Source organism: Eretmochelys imbricata, chromosome 3, assembly GCF_965152235.1.
Source record: "Eretmochelys imbricata isolate rEreImb1 chromosome 3, rEreImb1.hap1, whole genome shotgun sequence".
NCBI lineage: Eukaryota > Metazoa > Chordata > Testudines > Cheloniidae > Eretmochelys > Eretmochelys imbricata.
Genome location: NC_135574.1, coordinates 24,457,258 through 24,479,937, shown reverse-complemented (window position 1 = coordinate 24,479,937; position 22,680 = coordinate 24,457,258).

The window sequence follows — 22,680 nt, the reverse complement described above, 5'->3', positions numbered from 1 at the left end:
GCAAGGGCAGACAATCGTTTTGCACCTTTTTTCTTGAGTTACCTGTGCGGACACCATACCATGGCAAAGCATGGAGCCTGCTCAGCTAACCGTCACCATATGTCTCCTGGGTGCTGGCAGACGCGGTACTGCATTGCTACACAGCAGCAGTTTATTGCCTTTTGGCAGCAGACAATGCAGTATGACTGGTAGCCGTCGTTGACATAGTCCTGGGTGCTCTTGTAACCGACCTCAATGAGGTCAGAGGCGCCTGGGCAAACATGGGAGTGATTCAGCCAGATCATTTCCCTTTTAAGTTTCGTCTCATGGCGAGTCAGTCCTACCAGCAGTGCACTATCTTTTAATCAGCAGCCAGCAGAAGATGATGGCCAGCAATCATATTGCACCATCTTCTGCCGAGCATCCAGGAGATGACGATGGCTAGCAGTCGTACTGCACAGTCTGCTGCCAGCAAGATGTATAAAGATAGATGAAGTGGATCAAAACAAGAAATAGACCAGATTTGTTCTGTATTCATTTTCTCCTCCCTCCCTCCGTGAAATCAATGGCCTGCTAAACCCAGTTTTGAGTTCTATCCTTGAGGTTTTGAGTTCTATCCTTGAAGAGGCCATTCTATTTCTCGCAAAGCCACCCCCTTTGTTGATTTTAATTCCCTGTAAGCCAACCCTGTGAGCCATGTCATCAGTCGCCCCTCCCTCCGTCAGGGCAACGGCAGACGATCGTTCCGCGCCTTTTTTCTGTGCAGATGCCATACCATGGCAAGCATGGAGCCCGCTCAGATCACTTTGGCAATTAGGAGCACATTAAACACCACACGCATTATCCAGCAGTATATGCAGCACCAGAACCTGGCAAAGCGAAACCGGGCTAGTAGACGATGTCAGCGCGTTGATGAGAGTGATGAGGACATGGACACAGACTTCTCTCAAAGCATGGCCCCTTTCAATGTGGGCATCATGGTGCTAATGGGGCAGGTTCATGCGGTGAAACGCCGATTCTGGGCTTGGGAAACAAGCACAGACTGGTGGGACCGCACAGTGTTGCAGGTCTGGGACGATTCCCAGTGGCTACGAAACTTTCTCATACGTAAGGGCACTTTCATGGAACTTTGTGACTTGCTTTCCCCTGCCCTGAGGTGCAAGAATACCAAGTTGAGAGCAGCCCTCACAGTTGAGAAGTGAGTGGCAATAGCCCTGTGGAAGCTTGCAATGCCAGACAGCTACCAGTCAGTTGGGAATCAATTTGGAGTGGGAAAATCTACTGTGGGGGCTGCTGTGATGCAAGTAGCCCACGCAATCAAAGATCTGCTGATATCAAGGGTAGTGACCCTGGGAAATGTGCAGGTCATAGTGGATGGCTTTGCTGCAATGGGATTCCCTAACTGTGGTGGGGCCATAGACGGAACCATATCCCTATCTTGGCACCGGAGCACCAAGCCGGTGAGTACATAAACCGCAAGGGGTACTTTTCAATAGTGCTGCAAGTACTGGTGGATCACAAGGGATGTTTCACCAACATCAACATGTGATGGCTGGGAAAGGTACATGATGCTTGCATCTTCAGGAACTCTGGTTTGTTTCAAAAGCTGCAGGAAGGGACTTTATTTCCAGACCAGAAAATAACCGTTGGGGATGTTGAAATGCCTATAATTATCCTTGGGGACCCAGCCTACCCCTTAATGCCATGGCTCATGAAGCCGTACACAGGCAGCCTGGACAGTAGTCAGGAGCTGTTCAACTACAGGCTGAGCAAGTGCAGAATGGTGGTAGAATGTGCATTTGGACGTTTAAAAGTGCACTGGCGCAGTTTACTGACTCGATTAGACCTCAGCGAAACCAATAGTCCCACTGTTATTACTGCTTGCTGTGCGCTCCACAATATTTGTGAGAGTAAGGGGGAGATGTTTATGGTGGGGTGGGAGGTTGAGGCAAATCGCCTGGCTGCTGGTTACACACAGTCAGACACCAGGGCAGTTAGAAGAGCACAGGAGGGTGCGGTGCACATCAGAGAAGCTTTGAAAACCAGTTTCATGACTGGCCAGGCTATGGTGTGAAAGTTCTGTTTGTTTCTCCTTGATGAAACCCCCTGTCCCTTGGTTCGCTCTACTTCCCTGTAAGCTAACTACCCTCCCCGCCTCCCTTCGATCACCGCTTGCAGAGGCAATAAAGTCATTGTTGCTTCACATTCATGCATTCTTTATTAATTCATCACATAAATAGGGGGTTAATTACCAAGGTAGCCCAGGAGGGGTGGTGGAGGAGAGAAGCACCAGGAGGGGTGGTGGAGGAGGGAAGCACCAGGAGGGGTGGTGGAGGAGGGAATGACAAGGCCACATAGCACTTTAAAAGTTTAAAAGTTTAAAACTTATTGAATGCCAGCCTTTTGTTGCTTCGGCAATCCTCTGGGGTGGAGTGGCTGGGTGGCCGGAGGCCGCCCCCACCGCGTTCTTGGGAGTCTGGGTGAGGAGGCTATGGAACATGGGGAGGAGGGCGGTTGGTTACACAGGTGCTGTAGCGGCGGTCTGTGCTCCTGCTATCTTTCCTGCAGCTCAACCATACGCTGGAGCATATTGGTTTGATCCTCCAGCAGTCTCAGCATTGAATCCTGCCTCCTCTCATCATGCTGCCGCCACCTTTCAGCTTCAGCCCTCTCTTCAGCCCGCCACTTACTCTCTTCAGCCCGCCACCTCTCCTCCCGGTCATTTTGTGCTTTCCTGAACTCTGATATTGTCTGCCTACACGCATTCATTTGTGCTCTGTCAGTGTGGGAGGACAGCATGAGCTCAGAGAACATTTCATCACAAGTGCGTTTTTTTTCGCCTTCTAATCTTTGCTAGCCTCTGGGAAGGAGAAGATCCTGTGATCCTTGAAACATATGCAGCTGGTGGAGAGAAAAAAAGGGACAGTGGTATTTAAAAAGACACATTTTCTAGAACAATGGGTACACTCTTTCACCGTAAACCTTGTTGTTAACATTACATACATAGCACATCTGCTTTCATTCCAAGGTCGCATTTTGCCTCCCCGCAGCGCGTGGCTAGCCCCTCCACCCTCCACCCTCCCTGTGGCTAACAGCGGGGAACATTTCTGTTCAGTTACAGGCAAACTGCCCAGCAGGAACGGGCACCTCTGAATGTCACCTTAAGAAAAGCACCCTATTTCAACCAGGTGACCGTGAATGATATCACTCTCCTGAGGATAACACAGAGAGATAAAGAATGGATGTTGTTTGAACACCAGCAAACATACACTGCAATGCTTTGTTCTACAATGATTCCCGAGTACGTGCTACTGTCCTGGAGTGGTAAAGTGTCCTACCATGGTGGGTGGAATAAGGCTGTCCTCCCCAGAAACCTTTTGCAAAGGCTTTGGGAGTACATCCAGGAGAGCCGCAAATGCCAGGGCAAATTAATCATTAAACATGCTTGCTTTTAAACCATGTATAGTATTTTAAAAGGTATACTCACCAGAGGTCCCTTCTCTGCCTGGCCGGTCCGGGAGGCAGCCTTGGGTGGGTTCGGGGGGTACTGACTCCAGGTCCAGGGTGAGAAATAGTTCCTGGCTGTCGGGAAAACCGTTTTCTCCGCTTGCTTGCTGTGAGCTATCTACAACCTCATCATCATCATCTTCCTCGTCCCCAAAACCTGCTTCCATGTTGCTTCCATCTCCATTGAAGGAGTCAGACAACACGGCTGGGGTAGTGGTGGCTGAACCCCCTAAAATGGCATGCAGCTCATCATAGAAGCAGCATGTTTTGGGCTCTGACCCAGAGCAGCCGTTCGCCTTTCTGGTTTTCTGGAAGGCTTGCCTCAGCTCCTTAAGTTTCACGCGGCACTGCTTCGGGTCCCTGTTATGGCCTCTGTCCTTCATGCCCTGGGAGATTTTGACAAATGTTTTGGCATTTCGAAAACTGGAACGGAGTTCTGATAGCACGGATTCCTCTCCCCATACAGGGATCAGATTCCATACCTCCCATTCGGTCCATGCTGGACTTTTGCGATTCTGGGACTCCATCATGGTCACCTCTGCTGATGAGCTCTGCATGGTCACCTCTGCTGATGAGCTCTGTATGGTCATCTGCAGCTTGCCACGCTAGCCAAACAGGAAATTGAAATTCAAAAGTTCGTGGGCCTTTTCCTGTCTACCTGGCCAGTGCATCTGAGTTGAGAGTGCTGTCCAGAGCGGTCACAATGGAGCACTCTGGGATAGCTCCCAGAGGCCAATACCATCTAATTGTGTCCACAATACCCCAAATTTGATCCGGCAAGGCCGATTTCAGTGCTAATCCCCTTGTCGGGGGTGGAGTAAGGAAATCGATTTTAAGAGCCCTTTAAGTTGAAAAAAAGGGCTTCATCATGTGGATGGGTGCAGGGTTAAATCGATTTAATGCTGCTAAATTCAACCTCAACTCCTAGTGTAGACCAAAGCTAAGAATCCTCCAAGGATGGGGATTCCAGTAGAATCAGACCAAATCTGGGCTCTTGGTTAACAATAGACTAGATTGTGCTTTTAAAACACTGGCCCATGTTGGAATGGGTGTGAAGCTTTCCTCCTCTTTGCAGGAGTCTCAGGAAATATTAGGCTTGATACAGGCATAATGCTTCTATGCCCAGGTACAAGAAGGGAATGTGCTGGCTGCTGGTAGTAGTTTGCAGTGTTCTCCCCTTCACCTCTGTGTCTGGCTAGTGCCAAGGTAAGTCAGGGTCAAGGCTCCTGCAGACCTCTTTTGGGCATTGTAATAGTCAGAGGTACTTCTCGCACTCAGAAGCGTGCAAGGGCTAGAGTTGTGATCTGTATCATGATGGGTTCAAGTGCAGAGAAGCTCTTTGCTTCCCCCACCTATCCATGCAGAAATTAGGCACTCCCCTAATATTTGCATGTATACAATACCTTTCTTGCATGTATTTCCAAGCGCTTGCCAAACAGCTAATTCTTCCTCACAAAACCTCCGTGAGCTTGCTTATCTACACATTTTATAGATAGATGAATTATCCGCAGTCACTGACTGAGGCAGAGGTTTAGCTAGGAATAGCACCCAGAAATCCTGACTCTCCTCCCCCATTATGCACTTGATAACATACTCTTTGCTGCTGATGAGGCAGGGTTTTTAATTTGACATATTTATTTCAATGTATAGAAAAAAACACCTATCCCATGCACAAGGAGCTTGATTATAATTGAAAATGCATATCCATGCAGAATAAAAATAGCAGATTCAGCTAAAAATAACTGCAGCCCACATAGCAAAGCAAATAAACCAACATAACAGCCAAGAACTCCATATTCCTTAAGAAACCCAGGCCTGTTTTCAGTACTTATATGGCCCTGTAGCAGGATGGTCCGATGACCAGCTGGCCTAATGGTCAGGTCGTGGTCTTAGTTTCGGCCAGCCTGGTCATCCCAGAGGTTTCCCTGGCTGCAGCCTCAATCTCTCCATCATGTTCCAATTGCTCCTCTAGAGGTTCTGTCACTACAGGGAGGGAAGGGGGAGGTAAGGTAGGGGGACACAGGCCCACCCTTTCCACCAGGTCCTGGCCCGCTTACTGAGCTACCCCAAATTTTGTTTATCTCTGGGTCACTTCCTACCAGTTTCAAGCTTCTCAGTTTGGGGCATGGTCACTGGCTGAGAAGACTCTCCTCAGTTTCTTAGCATGCTGATCCAACAACCTCTTTTATGGCTTTCGGCTTTCAGCTCCCAGAGAGAAGGGGTGTGTGGCTGGGGATTCAAATCTCTGCTGCTAAAGTAGTCTTCACAAAGCTGTAGCCATTCCTGACACAGGTCTTCAGTCTTCTTCCCTAGTGCAGAATAAATAAGGCTGCATGTCTGTCACGGAGGTCATAGAAGTCACGGATTCCATGACTTTCTATGACCTCCCTGATTTTCTGCAGCTGGTGCAACTGGCTCAGGGGCTGCCCGAGCAGCAGCAGCAGTTTGAGTGTGGGAGGGGGCTCTGGGCTGGGGCAGGGTATTGTGGTACGGGGCACCACTTACTTGGGGGGTGGATGCAGATTGACAAGGCTCAAGGAAATCTGAGGCACCCAACCTACTGAGAATTGTTTCAATTTACCCCCAAAGGAAATATTTTAAACCGTTTGATAATTGGCCAGATTGTCAAGAAATGGCTTCTTGGGCAGAGTGCTTTCTTAAGGATGAACTGCTGCCCTGTCTTGACAAACTCAACCAACAGTGGACCCCAGTTTCTCCTGACTGGTCTTCTCCTTCCAAGAACCTGGATCAAATCACAGATTGTGGAATGAAATTTTTCCAGCAACCTCCAAGTGGTTGACAGCCTGAAACTTGAGCAAACAACACTCTGCAGTTGTCTGCCCCCACCACAGGTGCAGACGGCTCAGCCTGAACCTGACCTCAAGGTAATATTAACATTTCTTATAGTTCAAGGGGCTCAAATCAGCCACCAAATGGAGACAATCCAGATGAATCTGGTTCTCCACCATTCAGAAGAATTTTTCTATGCATGATTTCGTGGATGCTACATTGGGGGCAAAGAGGCTTTTCTTGGTCTCCTGCACAACCCCTGTTTCACAGAGTTCAAAAAAGTCTTCATGGTGCAATTGTTCAGCTTTCATATTGCTCCTTATCATATGAAGCCGTTAAACACTTTAACTGATTTTTGTTATTAACTGTTGTTATTAATACAAACCATTCTTTCTTCAGTTTGGAAAAGAGCAGATTAAGTTACATCCTGACAGTATGTTTCCTTTTGTGGAATCTGGACCAGATTCTCAGATGGTGTAAATCAGTGTAACTCCACAGAAGTAAATATGGAATGTGTATGGAAAAGATTGGCATGCAAAGATTAAGGGCTTGTCTACACTAAAAACGCTGCATTGATGCAGATTCACCTGCGCCTCTAGCACTTTGATGAAGATGGTCTAAACCGACGGGAGAGAGGTCTCCCGTCAGCTTAGTTATTCCACCTCCGTGAGTCATACACCTAAAGAAGAAAGTGTGAAGTGTAGAACTGGCCTAAGAGTGGGATGAAAGAATAACAAATGACAGGTGAACAGAACGGTTAATCAGCGGTGTAGGTGATTACCCCCAAAAGGAACCTTAAACTAATAATCATTTGCTGTATTTTAGCTTTCAACTCCTCTTGACCTTTTCATCCTGTTAAATTTAAACATTTTGATTTACTTGGGGAGAGACAGAGGTAAATAGAGCAAGGAAACTAAATAAAGATTTGCACTTAAAAAAGCTATTGATTAGGTGGGAATTCTTCACAAGTGCAGTTAGTTTTAGTAAACAAATAGATCATAAATACAGGTAAAACAGACAGGCAGTCTTTTACCTCTATATATTTTCCATCTCTGTTTAACTGTTGGCTTCCAAATTAAATTTGTAGAAAAAGTTGTACAAATTTCAAGAAGATGTTGTAAATGTGCTTTTCTGTGTAGTTTAAGCAAGTCCACCTCTTATCTGTTTTCTTCCTAGTAGATGCATAAGAGTATGCCTCAAGCATTATGAATGCAGCTTCTCTTGCTACTCCTGCAAAATCAGTCACCAAAAGGAAGGGAGAAAGCTGTGACTATGAGGGGAGAATGTACAATGGGTGGGGAAAGAGACTGGGACAAGGAGCCAGGGCTGAGGTGGTGGTGCTGAGACTGAGATTGGATTAATAGTCTGGAGTGGGAGACTTGGAGCTAGTGGGGCAGAGACTGGAGCAGGGAACAAGAGGGGTGTAACTGGAGACTAGTTTGGGTAGGAGGGGTAAGAGACAGATTGGACGAGGATCTGGGAGGGACTGGGATTGGCAGGAGAAGGAGACTGGGAGTAGGGAAAGCAGAAGATTGGGACTGCCGGGGCAAAGAGATGCGGGACTGGGAATGGTTGGACAAGGAGAATGGGCCTGGGAGCAGAGAAGGGAGAGAGACTAGGAGTGGGATGAAGAGTTTGAGGAGTGGAGACTAGGATTATCTAGGTGAGGAAAATGGGACTGGGATAAGGTGCCAGGAATGGGAAAGAGACAAGACTGGGACAAAGACAGTTTGGAAGGGACAGACGAAAGGGGTTAAGTTTGCAGCAGAAGAATTTGTGCCAACGAGAATACGCTCCCTTCCAAAGCCTGGAATGGAACCCAAGGTTCCTGAGTCTCAGCATAGCACTGATGTCAGTGGAGATCTGTGAAACCAACTGTCCAAGTATGTATGTCATCCCCCTCCACTGCTACTGCACATACAGGATGATAATCTGCTTCTGCTGTCAGTTAATCTGTTAGCTCAAATGGCAGAGGTCTTTACGATAGAGCTAAAGGTTTCATCCCTGCTGATGACCAATGTGCTGTCACTATCATGCCACATGATGAAATTCATGACAGTTTGCTTTTTTTAAAAAACCTAGGAAATTACACACAAAAACCTAGGCTAAAAGAACATTATTAAGGTTAGAACATAAAAACGGCCATACTGGGTTAGACCAAAGGTCCACCTAGCCCAGTATCCTGTCTTCCGACTGTGGCCAATACCAGGTGCCCCAGAGGGAATGAACGGAACAGGTAATCATCAAGTGATCCTTTCCCTGTCACTCATTCCCAGCTTCTGGCAAACAGAAGGACACCATCCCTGCCCATCCTGGCTAATAGCCATTGATGGATCTATCCCCCATGAATTTATCTGGTTATTTTTTTAACCCTGTTATAGTCTTGGCCTTCATAACATCCTCTGGCAAGGAGTTCCACAGGTTGACTGTGCGTTGTGTGAAAAAATACTTCCTTTTGTTTGTTTTAAACCTGCTGCCTATTAGTTTCATTTGGTGACCCCAAGTTCTTGTGTTATGAGAAGGAGTAAATAACACTTCCTTATTTACTTTCTCCATATCAGTCATGATTTTATAGACCTCTATCATATCCCGCCTTAGTCATCTTTTTTCCAAGATGAAAAGTCCCAGTCTTATTAATCTCTCCTCATACAGCAGCCGTTCCATACCCCTACTCATTTTTGTTTCCCTTCTCTGAATATTTTCCAAGTCCAGTACATCTTTTTTGAGATGGGGCGACAACATCTGTACGCAGTATCGAAGATGTGGGCAAACCATGGATTTATATAGTGGCAATATAACATTTTCTGTCTTATTATCTGTCACTTTCTTTATAATTCCCAACATTGCTCACTTTTTTGATTGCCGCTGCACATGAGTGGCTGTTTTCAAAGAACTATCCACAATGACTCCAAGATATCTTTCTTGAGTGGTAACAGCTAATTTAGAACCCATCATCTTATATGTATAGTTGGGATTATGTTTTCCAATGTGCTTTACTTTACATTTATCAACATTCAATTTCATCTGCCATTTTTACAGGTTTCAGAGTAACAGCCGTGTTAGTCTGTATTCGCAAAAAGAAAAGGAGTACTTGTGGCACCTTAGAGACTAACCAATTTATTTGAGCATAAGCTTTCGTGAGCTGTAATAAATAAATTTATTACAAATTGGTAAATAAATAAATATTTAAATAAATTGGTTAGTCTCTAAGGTGCCACAAGTACTCCTTTTCTATCTGCCATTTTGTTGCCCTGTCACCCAGTTTTGAGAGATCCTTTTGTAGCTCTTCGCAGTCTGCCTGGGACTTAACTATCTTGAGTAGTTTTGTATCATTTGCAGATTTTGCTACCTCACTGTTTACCCCTTTTTCCAGATCATTTAAGGTTGCAGAGTCAAGAACTGAAAAGTTAGGAAATGTCAAATTGATGTTACCTATGCAACCTTAATTTGGCCCTTTTATGGGTATACATAATAATGCTTTACATACTATTTTTTGTACTGGATCCCTGCCTCAGTTGGTGCACAGATTGGATGGTGCTTACATAGGCTTGGAAGGATAATGTGGATTTGACAAACTGATGAAAGAAGACTTCTGCTCCTTCTTGACGCTGTTTCTTGACCCCTTGACCTTTCTGCCTGGCCCAAGTCACCAGTCTGCTCAGGTCAGGGGAGATGAGGTTCTTTTTTCCCCACCTTCAAACAAACAGCTTTTCTAGTTTTCATTTGTTTTAATACTGTCTCTTTGTCCCTGAGACTGGAAATTGAGGAAATCAAAGAGCCATTGTTTGAAGTCTTTCCTTGTTCAACTCCAGAGGGGATTCTATAACAGGTCTCTGTATATACAGAGACTTCTGTGAGTAATTTTAACAAAAATAGTACTACAAATATAATCAGGTCAGGCAGTTCCTTGCCTGCTGGCACCCCGTGGTTTCTTATTTGATTTACTCAGAAGTTCCAATCTTCTGTCCAGTGCCATAATAGCTCTTATGATTATTTTGGTTTTTTGCTGCAGTTTTTGTAATCTGCTTTAAATTTTGTCCATATTGTTTCTTTGAGTTTCTCTACTGTTTTTCCTGCATGCACTGATATGGAGGTGTCAATATTTGTATGACGCCTAGCACAATGAGGCCCTAGCCCAACCTACCAAGGGATGTCGTGAAGTCTCCATTACCGGAAATATTTACATCATGACTGGAAGTCTTTCTAGAAGGTATACTGTAGCTCAGCCACAAGGTTTTGGGCTTGATGCAGGAATTACTGGGCAAAATTCTATGGTCTGTATTAGGCAGGAGGCCAGACTAGATTATCACAATAGTGTCTTCTGACCTTAAAATACATGAATCTATAAATCCTTGTTTGAGATTCCTAGTCTCTAAATTAATAATATATCTCAAGATGATCTTACATCAAGTTGTGAATCATCTCTTCTATTATTTATAGTGCCAAGGTCCCATAGCGTGGTAGGCCTTGCATAATCATATGGGAAGATACAGTCCCGGCCCCAAAGAATTTGAACTCTAAAACACACAAATGTTGGGGAAAGGAAGCAAACATACAAGCATAGTGGTCATGGGATGATTGCCACACATCATTTCAATTCCTTTTTAAAAAATGTTTTCATATATTTTACTCACATTATAAATACTCAGTGTTAGGGTTCATTTGGGAAAACACTTATTGGTCACTCTTCAAGTAGGCAAGGGATTACAGTGATAGCTGTCAACGAAATCATAGGAACTACAGTAGATAATGAGAATAATTGTCATCTAGGATCAACAGCTATTGTGATAAAACATACTCAACGCTGACTGCTTTCTGGATGCTCTTGCTAGTCTTATGTAACCCGTGATTTCTTTTTGGCTTGAAAAGACACTAACTGCCCTAATTGGCAGGTCTTTACAGTCCTTTGAACAAGAGCATCTGTATGCCCCGAAACCATACTCTCATGCTGGGGTTTTGGTCTCACCGGTACCTTTGTGTGCCAGATTCATGGCAAGTTGTTGAAGAGCTTTTGGAATCCTCATCCTTGAGCCTCTCAGGATGTAGTATGCACCGTCTGCCTCCATGGACAATACAGCAGTGACCTGTTCTGAGTTATGAAGAAACATCACGCCCCCATGAAGGGTGATGGATATTTACTGCAAGTCCCACTGTTCAGAATGCATAACCTGTTCTGCCTTCATAGGTGGGTCCTTTCAGGCAGCTTTCTCAAGGAGATCTGCATCTGCCAGCTGGTGTTTTGTAGGGCGGTGAATCATAAAGGTATTTTACTTCCTCAGCTACAGTTTAGCAGAACTATAACTTGGCATTTTAGATTTTGAATTTCAAGAACATTCAGCAGATTTCTGAATTTGTCCATTTCTACTGCTCCATCCTTGTGGATATAAGTGCTGTGAATCCAGGCAAAGTAAATTTAATTTTTCTCTTTATTGGGTTAGTTTTATAATCTTAACATATTTTGCTTGTTGTGACAATAGTTTTCTTTATCTACTTTATTGCTGCTTTCCCCCACCCCTATCTCATTTGGCACCTTTGCTACTGCACATTCTCTGAGCTACTCATCTTGAACTGATTCCCATAGCTTCTTGCTAGAATCTGTCCATACACTGATGCTCAAAACAAAGGTGGCTGCTGCACATTTCCCGTTAATCGCTATTGTCCTCAAAACAAAGATGGCTGCTGCACTGCTAAATTCCGGAAATACAGCATTTAAGAAACAAGTCTATCTCAGTTCTGCAAGAAGAAGAAAATGAATAGTGTCCTCAGTTTTCATCCTTGCAGGCTGAGGCACATAGTTTTGATGTGGTAGTGACTGCAGATTTGTGGTGCCTTATGCCACTGGATGATTTCTGTGTTTCCCCTCTCCCTTCCCTCCCCCCCCAGTCATAGGCTGAATCCTTCTTGACAGCTGTAGAATCTAGTAGAACACACACACACACGGATGAGGGTGTGGAGGTATCATAGTGTTGTATTGGCACAATTCTGGAAGGTAACTTTGAGAAAAAATTGTACAAGTGCAACTCTCATTGAAGACCGATTGTTTGTAACGTACTGAAATTATAACATACATTCTTTCAGGACAAAAAAAAAAAAAATCTGACTACGTCTGGGATTTTTTTTTTGGCCAAAGGACTTGTATTATTTATATTTTGAGAAAATTTATCATATTATTTACCCTGTCGTCTTCAATACAGAGTTAATTTTAAAATGCTGGTATTGATAGTGAATATAGCTAACAGTTTGCAGTTGATGAATATCCCAGCATCTCAGGTTTCTGCTTGAACCTTAGGCTATGAAGGTTATGGCCAGGGCTGAAGGTCCTGCTATGAGGGGCATGAAATAAATAATGAAGTTCCTTTTTTGTGAACAAAAACTCTTTCCAGAGAGAGCTCTCCTTTTGCTTTGGCTCCCCCCACCCCCCAGCCCCTTTTTATCAACATTAATCCAAATACATTCAGTTGCAATTCCAATAAATATACTTGCTAGGAAACTTTTTTCTTTTCTTTTGCTCTCTCATCTATAAAACTTTTTTTATTATGTCAGGAAAAACAATTTGGGAGACTCATGCATGTTATCTGTCAATCAGATTTCAAATACCAGTATTGTTAACTTATAGTAATGCAAGTGAAATACAAAAGAAGAGAAATTATTATGTGCATTATTATTTTTGATGAGATAGTATAAGCATATATTGCCTTTAAAAAGCTCCTCTGGACTACTGAACCCATAATTTTTCTATCTGTATAGAAGCAATTTCTTTTAGAAAAAATTGAGTTAATTTAGTGGTTTTTGAAAATGTTGGATTGACAGCCCTAGAAAATCTTCCATTGTTGTAGTGGTGCTGTAGCCATGTCGATCCCAGGGTATTAGAGACGAGGTGGATGAGGTAATATCTTTTATTGGACCAATTCTGTTGGTGAGAGAGACAAGTTTTCAAGCTACACAGAGCTCTTCCTCGGGTCTGGGAAAGGTACTTGGAATGTCACAGCTAAACACAAGATCAAACAGATAGTTTAGCAAAAGTAGTTCACCATAGGTGCTGTGGTGTTTTTGTCTTTCATCATCTTCCTGTGTGAGCTCATCAGAAGCAAGTTCCCCACAGATGAGGACACACCAACTTAAAGTGGTACCAGGCCCTGCCAGAACAACGGATGCAAAACTTGCAGACATATCTCCATTGCTACAATGATCAACACCCTCCACAATACATCTTTCAAGATCCATCGGCCCTACCCATGCTTATCACAACATGTGGTGTACCTCATCCAGTGCACTAAATGCTCCAATAAAAACGATGTGGGTGAAACCAGACAATCACCGCCCTCTTGAATGGACTCTCACAGGAAAATGATAAAAGACAAAAACATCACAGCACCTGTGGGTGAACACTTTTCACAAAGCGCTCGCTCTACAGCTGACTGATCAGTCCTCATTCTCAAAGGAAACCTGCACGACACTTTCAAAAGATGAGCCTGGGAGCTTACATTCATTACCTTGCTTGACACTAAAAAACATGGTTTTTGTAAAGACATTGGATTTATGGTTTATTACAATAGCCTCTTGTAATCCGCTAACCCTCCCCCCTTTTTCTCTTATGGCTAAAGGGGTGTTAATGGGCCACCACTTTGCATAGTCCCTTAGAATATGTGTTAACTACTTATGCTAAACCATCTATTTGATCTTGTATTGAACTGTGACACTCTCAGGGAACATCAGCACCACAAAATTAAGGCTATGCCTACACTACAGTTTATGTCAGCATAATCTGTCACTCGGGAGGGGGGGTGTGAATAAATAAACCCCCTGAGTGACATAAACTACACCAACATAAGACGATGCTATGTCGGCAGGAGAGCTTCTCCCGCTGACATAACTACTACCGCTCCCCGGGGCTGGAGCAGTTAAGCCAATGAGAGAGCTCACTCCGTCGGCTTCGAGTGGCTACATTAGAGATCTTACAGCGGCAAACTCTCTAGTGTAGCTGTGCCCTTAGTCAATGTAAGTTATGTAGATGGACAGTCACTACTGTAATTGAATTGATTTTACACGTCCACAATAAGCTCCTTGTGTCGGTGGTGCACGTCCTCACCAGGAGGCCTTGCTCCAATTTCACTGCTAGCGTGGAGCATAGTGGGATGGTTTCTGGAAGGCAGCAACAGTCCACGTAAGCAATGAAGTATCTGCACTGACACAGTGTCGACCTAACTACATCAACTTAGGCTCTTTGCCTCCCGTGGAGGTGGAGTTATTAAGTCGGTGTGTTGGGCTAATTACACTGGTGGGAGCTACATTTTAGTGTAGACGCTTACAGAGTTAGGTAGACGTAAGCCGCCTTACGTAGACCTAACTCTGTAGTGTAGACCAGGCCTGAGTACCTTTTGCAGACCTGAGGATGAGCTCTGTGCACTTGAAAGCTTGTCTCACTCACCAACAGAAGTTGGTCCAATAAAAGATATTACCTCACCCACACTGTAGTCCTAGAAAATGAAGTTTGCTCAGTATCTATGTAAAAGTTGTAGCACGGGCACTGCCGGTGAAAGCTTCCCCACCAGTGCTCCTAAATTCTGAACTGTAAAGATCCAATGAAAGGCTCATTCAGTTTCCATACCCATCCGACATTGGCCTTTTTTCCCAGATGTCCAATAAGGGTGCCGATTAGTGCAGTGGTTACTATTATTTAAGATTAGAGACCTTAACCAAGAGATGGTGCTCCATTGTGCTGGGCACTGTACATACACATAGTAAGAGACAGCCCTGTCCTTAAAAGCTCTAAATAAACAAAACAGACAAACTGTTATTACCCCCATTTTACAGGTGGGGAACTGAGGTCAGGAAGATTAATTGACTTGCTTAAGGTAGCACAGTAAATCTCTGACAAAGTGAAGTTTTCCAGAACCCAGATTTCCACCCAGTTCCTTAACCACAAGCCCATCCTTTCACTCTGTTGCGAAATGGGTACCTACCTTCCCATTTAGAATTGGAATGAGAAAACAACAACTTATCCCACATAGACCATCAAACAGCTGACAAATGACAATAACTTTCAGTCACTACCCGGCTTGGGTGGAATGTGAAGCAGTAACCTGGGGCTGAAAGGCTTTCTCTTTTATTACCAGTCCAAGAGCTATCCAGTCCTCAGGAAGCAATTTACCTGCCCTTCTTTCTCCATGAAAAAGACAAGTTTTCAGGTCTCTCTTTTATTTTTCTTCTGGATTTAATATTGCCACAAGTTAAATCTTCAGTGTTTTTTTCTGTTTGAGTTAAAAGTAGTTCTGCATGATTCAGTTGTTGACTTACTTAGCCAAGTAATAATTTTGACCATCCCTCTATGTCTGACTTGAAAGCATAAAGCCACTCATTTCGTCCTGCAGAATTAGGTTTCGTCATCTCGATAATGCATTTTTTCTGCATTTAATTGACTACCATCAAAAGTAGCCACAGAGAAAAGTTCTGATGACTGAGCTATGAGTGCGGGGTGGGTTTTGTACTGAGGGAGCAATAGCCATAATTACACAGGTGCTGTGTTTAGATTTTAAAGGGTTTTAGTAGAAAAATAAGCCTTAATCTATATTCACACTAACCACGTCCATTAACAGCTGCTGCATCTGCATTCATATGGTTTTCATTAGTGTGGCTGTTTAGCACAAAGGGCCAAATCTTCACCTGAAATCTGCTCAGTTACATCAGTGATAAATTTGACCCAAAGACAGCTAATCACACGAGGGTCAGTCTTATTTTTCTTTCTTTTATGCAATAATTGAGTGTAAATTCAAGACCGAGAATAGTGAAATCTGCTTGTAATTATCTCAGTTATGGTGAAACGCTGTTTATTGAGACAAATCCTGATGTCCTTGCTCACTTTTTTACACACTCCTTTATCAGGCAAAACTCTCATCACAAAGTAGTGGGGGAGAAGAGAAGCTGCCAGTATTCTGTGAGTGGGGTTGAGAGTAAGAGTGAATCCCTGCTCCTAATCTTGCTGCAGATATTTCCTGCAGAAAGGGAGAGGAGCTGGACTTGTCTTGCTACCCTTGCTTCCCTGTGGCTTCAGATACTGTCTAGCAGAGACCCTCTTGCACCAATAAGCACAGCTACTAGTGCCCTCCCTCTGTAACTGCTGTGAGCAAAGAGAGATCCAGATGCTACACTTGGGATGAAGAAGAACCTTTTGCTTGATTGAGCCTTTCCAATTATCATGAGACTGCTCATAGTAAAATTTTTGTGGAATAATAATAATTAATATTGCTGTTGCCCTTAGAGGCCAGAGTCCCATTGTGCTAGGCACTGTACAAACAAAAGAGACCCAGAGTCCCTGGCCTCAGAGAGCTTGTGTCATAAATATAAAGGGAAGGGTAAACCCCTTTAAAATCCTTCCTGGCCAGAGGAAAAACCCCTTTCACCTGTAAAGGGTTAAGAAGCTAGGATAACCTTGCTGACACCTGACCAAAATGACCCATGAGGAGACAAGATACTTTCAAAAGCTGGAGGGAGGGAGAAACAAAGGGTATGTCTGTGTGATGCTTTTGCCGGGGACAGTACAGGAATGGAGTCTTAGAACTTAGTAAGTAATCTAGCTAGATATGCGTTAGATTATGATTTCTTTAAATGGCTGAGAAAATAAGCTGTGCTGAATAGAATGGATATTCCTGTCTTTATGGCTTTTTGTAACTTAAGGTTTTGCCTAGAGGGATTCTCAACGTTTTGAATCTAATTACCCTGTAAGGTATTTACCATTCTGATTTTACAGAGGTGATTCTTTTTACTGTTTCTTCTATTGAAATTCTTCTTGTAAGAAACTGAATGCCTTTTTCATTGTTCTTAAGATCCAAGGGTTTGGGTCTGTGTTCACCTATGCAAATTGGTGAGGATTTTTATCTAACCTTCCCCAGGAAGGGTGGTGCAAGGTTTTGGTGAGGATTGTGGAGGAAACACGTTTCCAAACAACGCTTTCTCAAAAATAAACCCGGTTAGACGTTTGGTGGTGGCAGTGGAAGTCCAAGGGCAAAAGGTAAAATAGTTTGTACCTTGGGGAAGTTTTAACCTAAGCTGATAAAAGTAAGCTTAGGAGGTTTTCATGCAGGTTCCCACATCTGTACCCTAGAGTTCAGAGTGGGTAAGGAACCTTGACAGCTTGCAGCCTACATATAAAGCTATAGGTGAACAAAACAGATTGGGGAGCCCAGGAAAATAGTGAGATGATACTGGTGAGCATGAAAAAAGATGATACTGGTGAGCATGGTTTCAGCAAACCAGCTGCCTACCATTATTAAGGGTTTGTGGGGGCGTTTTTTGTATGCATCATGCCAGATAAGTGTTTTAAGAAGGAATTTGAAAGGAGGACAATAAGGTGGCTCTGTAGATATTTATGGGGAGCTCCTGTCATTCATGAAAGGCAGAATGGGAGAAAGTTCAAAGGTGCATATTGGAAAAAATTAAAAATGGGCCATCACAGCTACCTTCATGTAAGGAACTAAGGTGGGAAGCGACCTCTCAATACAATGTAAGGGATGATAGCTAGGTCAAGGATAGGCTGTGAACGGCCTTAAAGGTGATTACAAGTAGTTGGATTCACTGGAGAAGGGGGAACTAGTGAAGGGATGTGAAGAGTGGGGGAATAAAAGTAGAAGATTCCAAGCTATTTACTATGATCAAATCCTAAAGTCTGTACTTTGTTTCTGCTAACATCTGTATTGAGGTAAATTCCCAATGAGGCAGCACTAAATGAGTGAACACTGAATAAGGGCTTCAGGATGTTGTCCTCCTTGAGGCCCAGTAATGCTACCTACGTGCATGTTGATATGCAAATTACTTATCCTCTTTGCAGGGGCAGCCTGCATGAGGGAAATCATTGTTTGAGGCCATTACACCCAGCATATGGGTATACAAACATACTGCCTTGACAGAATGGATAAGGGCATATTTGGGGAACAATTCCACGGGGAGCAGATTTTGGATCATATCATCTGCTTTTTAAAAGTCTTAGTGTGCATAATCTAATAATAATTTTGCAAAAATTTCATGTCACATTCTAATAGGATCTTTCTTCGTTGTTTTAAGATTGTATCTTAGATTTTTCTCAGACATAATTTAAGTCTCTCAGGCCCAGCAGCTGAACTCATCCCCTGGCCTTAGGCAGAGGACAGGTACGTAGAATAGGAGGAAACTTCCTCTCTGGATTGAAACCTCTGTTTCATGGCGGTTACTCTAACCCAGTGGCTGCAGGAGCCTCCTAAGACTCTTGTATAGCTCCCCATCCTGTGCCGGAGTGGGAGGACTGCTCTGGGAGACCTCTGGCCCTGCCCTTCCATAGCACTTTCCTGCCCTCTCCCACCTCTTGTGTATTGCCACTCAGGGAGCAGGGCTTCACACTGTGTAGGGATTATGCACACCCATGCCCTCCTCATCCTTTGTCTTCACCTCCTTTGTACATTATAACTGCATTAGTTCTTCTGTGAGGGGAACCTCCACACTATGAAGAAAGGGACTCTATTTGCCTGTTAATGCATTTCCTTCCCTGGTTGAAGTAAATAGTAATCTCATAAGAGAGAACCTAAGATGTATAAACTAGTGTTCTCTGACACTTAGTCTTACCTGAATTAAGTTTCTAGCGTAGAGAGATAATGATCAACTAGTGAGGCAAGATTATACTCTAGCAAGTAGGAGCTAGAAAAACATTTTGATTGCTAAGTTAACCACCAGTGTCAGGAACACAGTGCATACCAATTCATGACAGGCTGAAGTCATGTTAAAATTAACATATTGGGTTCTGTGATTGTCTTTAAGGAAATCTGCACTTTGTAACTGTAAATAGAGTGGTGAAAAAAGAATAAATATTTACATGAGTAATAGTAGTCATAGAGTAGCTTTATTGCTGTCTCACCCATTTTCCTTCCTGCTAAAGTCCTCTGGACACTAAATTATTAGCACAATAAAATATTTGGTTAATAAAGCCCACCATTTTAGAGTTTGTACCAGAAAAACCAACAACCTGAGGAGGAAGACAATAAATATGAGGCCAGCAGAGTGCTTAAAACACTTACAGAAAAGGGGGGTAGATATTGTTTTAAAGCCATGATGAAGGGGCTGAGATGGATGTAAAGAAGGAGTGAAGTCCACACCATTGGGCTCATCACAGCAGAACTCACTCATTTAAGACTCAAAGGCATAGTCATAAGAAGTCATATGATGTTTGAGCATAGCCACCTGCCAGGATGAGGCTAAAAGAGGAAGTCTTGAATGTGGCCAAGATCTAAACTGTTAATACCAACAGTGCCAATTTAAAGTAATTTAGCTATTTTGTACGTATCAAGTATAAGGAGCATAGGAATAATCATGATTGTTCAACCTAGTGAGTAAGCCTGATGCAAGCAATTCAGATGAACTGCTGGAATTCCAGTAAAGAGGAAATTACAACAATCAAACCTGGTGGTCATGAGGGCATGTATTTTGTTTTTGTGAAGTTACCACAGATTAGAAAAGGGAGCAGCAACTGTAAATTGCATAATCAGTGGGGAGAAAACAAAAATCTTTCTGACACATGTGCTTTCCATAGAAGCAATGCCAAGATTCTAAATCTGGGTCACTGTCTCCAAACATGTACCCTCAATACGCAGGTCATGAGGAAAGAGCATCTTCGTAACCAAGACCTCTAACTGCTGTCAAGAATTTGGTTACATGTGGGGAGGAGAAGGTGGTTCTGATGCAGCCAAACATTTTGTAAAGACTAAACTTGCAGGCATCCCAGAGCAAGAATGATACAGTTGTAAGGCATCAATACACCGATGGTACTCTACCCTATGTTGTGAAATAATCTTACCAATAGTGCTAAACATGGGAGACAGGTTAGATCTTTGAAAGTTATCACATGTCTCTCAGGATTATACAAATGTGCATCAAGATCAGCTGAACATTATCTTATAGGCACAACTGGAAATAGAGGACAGTTCCAGACCCAGCAGCAGATCGTGTCACTGGAGCAACGACTTATACTCTGCTGTATCAAAAACCACTGAGATGCCTGGTCTGACTAAAATGCATAGGTGACCAGGATCTAAAACCAAAGTAAATTGCTTATAACGCTGACAAATATCGTCTCAACTCCAAAGGAAGGCTGGAACCCAGACTGGAACCCACAGAGGTTGGCATTGATGTTCAAATATAGCTGGAACTGCTCATCTTCTCCAAAGAGGAGTTTGTAACTGGGAAATACCTAGCAAATATTTCAGCATCAAGAAATGGTATTTTGAATAGGGGATTAATCTCTTAACATTTGAAAATGGTGCAGGTTGTCCCATTGGAAAGCAAGTTTTTGAAATGCCTATCAATACTGGCATTACAGCCACCCAACTTACTTTAAGTGGTCAAGTTGAACTTGGTATATTGAGGAGACTGTGGACTTCCTTATCAGTAACTCATGGGAACTGAAGTAGGGGGAGATAGTGTGTTCTGTTGGAAGCAACAACTCTTGCAATCAAAAACCTCACAGAAATCAGCTGGAAACTGACAACTTTACCATGAAACATGTTGCAAACTTGTCACAGTGATCAAACTGAATGAGTACTGAGATGGAGAAACAGTCTGAATAATCAGGTTAATGATTACTGAAGTTCAGCTGAATGGTGTTTAGCATATGAATAAATCCCATATTACACCAATAGGTGGTGGAAGTGTTTTGAAGTTCTGTTTTCACTTATTATGGATGAGGACAGAGTTGAAGAGAATAGTCCAAATAAGGAAATATTCATCTTAGTCCTGATAAAACAAATCTCTCCTTAAAACTCACAGCATCCCAGTGCCTACAGAACACTGCAGCTGATTGTGGCTAGGCATGAGTAGAAATGAGTCCACTGATCTGCTTGTCTCCTATACTGGGATGGTTATTTTCTGTCAGCATTAGCAAAACAAAACATGTCTACCCATTATCCCTTTCGGAGGTCCAGCCTTATATCACTAAACTATCTGAGAAATCTGTCATAGGTGCCAAACCCCGTCCAAAAGAGGAGAGGAAACAGAATAAGCAGAAATGGGGGGAAGGACTAGTCAGGCGTGGGCACACAGTTGGTGTAAAAAGGCATCAGTTCACACAATCTGGCCACTGCTGCTCTTAGAGCTTTCTGCCCTGCAGCACTTGCTCTTTGGAACACTCTGCTTTATATCTTAGTACCTAGTCAATTGTCCATCTCATTTCACATAGCATCTGAAAACAACTCTCTTTCTGCTTGCCTAAACCTCTTACTTTCTCTCTCCAGCTGTGTTTATTATTTAACAACTCAGTAATTGTATCATTGAATTCTTTTAACAAGTTAGGAATACATTTGTGTGTGATGGCATTGTATAATGTCAGAACTCTCCATTTCCACCCCCCCCCCAAGTAAAGAGAGATCGTTTCCATTGTGGGTGTAGACACTGAGCCAGGATCTGATCTCAGGTAAAACCAGTATCAATCTGGAGTAACTGCATAAAGTCAGTAGAGTTGCACTGGATTTACTCTGGTGTAACAGAAATAAGAATCTGGCCTGTTTCACCCACTTTGTATGTGAAGTACGTTTTGTTAGCAGTAAATGGTGCCTTGTTGCCATTAACTTCAATGTAGCATTACACTGAAAATCCCCATTTATTTATTTTTCAGTAAGGGCTATAGCCTCAGTTTCACTGTGTGGCACAAATGACAGCAAAAGTGTGGTTAAAATCATACAGTTGCGTCCAAAGTGCTGTGTGAAGGGAAAATCTGGGAATTCAGGCTCCTCCCTGTCTTCCAAAGGGAAGAATACAGCAAATTCCTGCATTCTGCAAAGCTGCACAGTTCTGATAAATCTTCCCCTTCTGGGCCATGATGACACAAATCCTATCTCCTTTCCTGTGGGAGCAGAGGACCTTTGGGGAGCAGAACCACTTTGCTGTATAAGGCATGGGACAGGGTTTGGGGAGGTCATTCTGGAGGTGCATACCCCTCTGCAGTGTATCTCTGAGAGTATTGTGCAGGGGTGCTTATGGAGAGGGCTGTGGTCCAGGGCAGGCCACTCCAGTCATGGATTCCTGCTCCTTTGTTTGGGTGGGATAATTCCTCTCCCATTCCACTCACAGAGTCCCCCAGCTACTTACTCAGGCTGGGTTCTTTGGAGAAGATTTTTGGCCTTTATGTGTGAATGGTAGGTTCTGGCTCTAGATTTCTATTTTTCTGTGGAACAAGAAATATATTTGAAAGGATGAATCACCAGGCTGATTTCACAGCCTTGTCTTGCTTCCAACTATCCTTCATGCTGACATTAGTAAGAGGAAAGGCAGTGTCGGAAGTAGCCTGAGGAGAAAGGAACAATGCTGAGATTGGTCAGGAGTTGTACTTATTACCAGGGCACAGCAGGGAATTTGTTAAGCAACATAGTAAAAAATAACAAGAAAATTGGT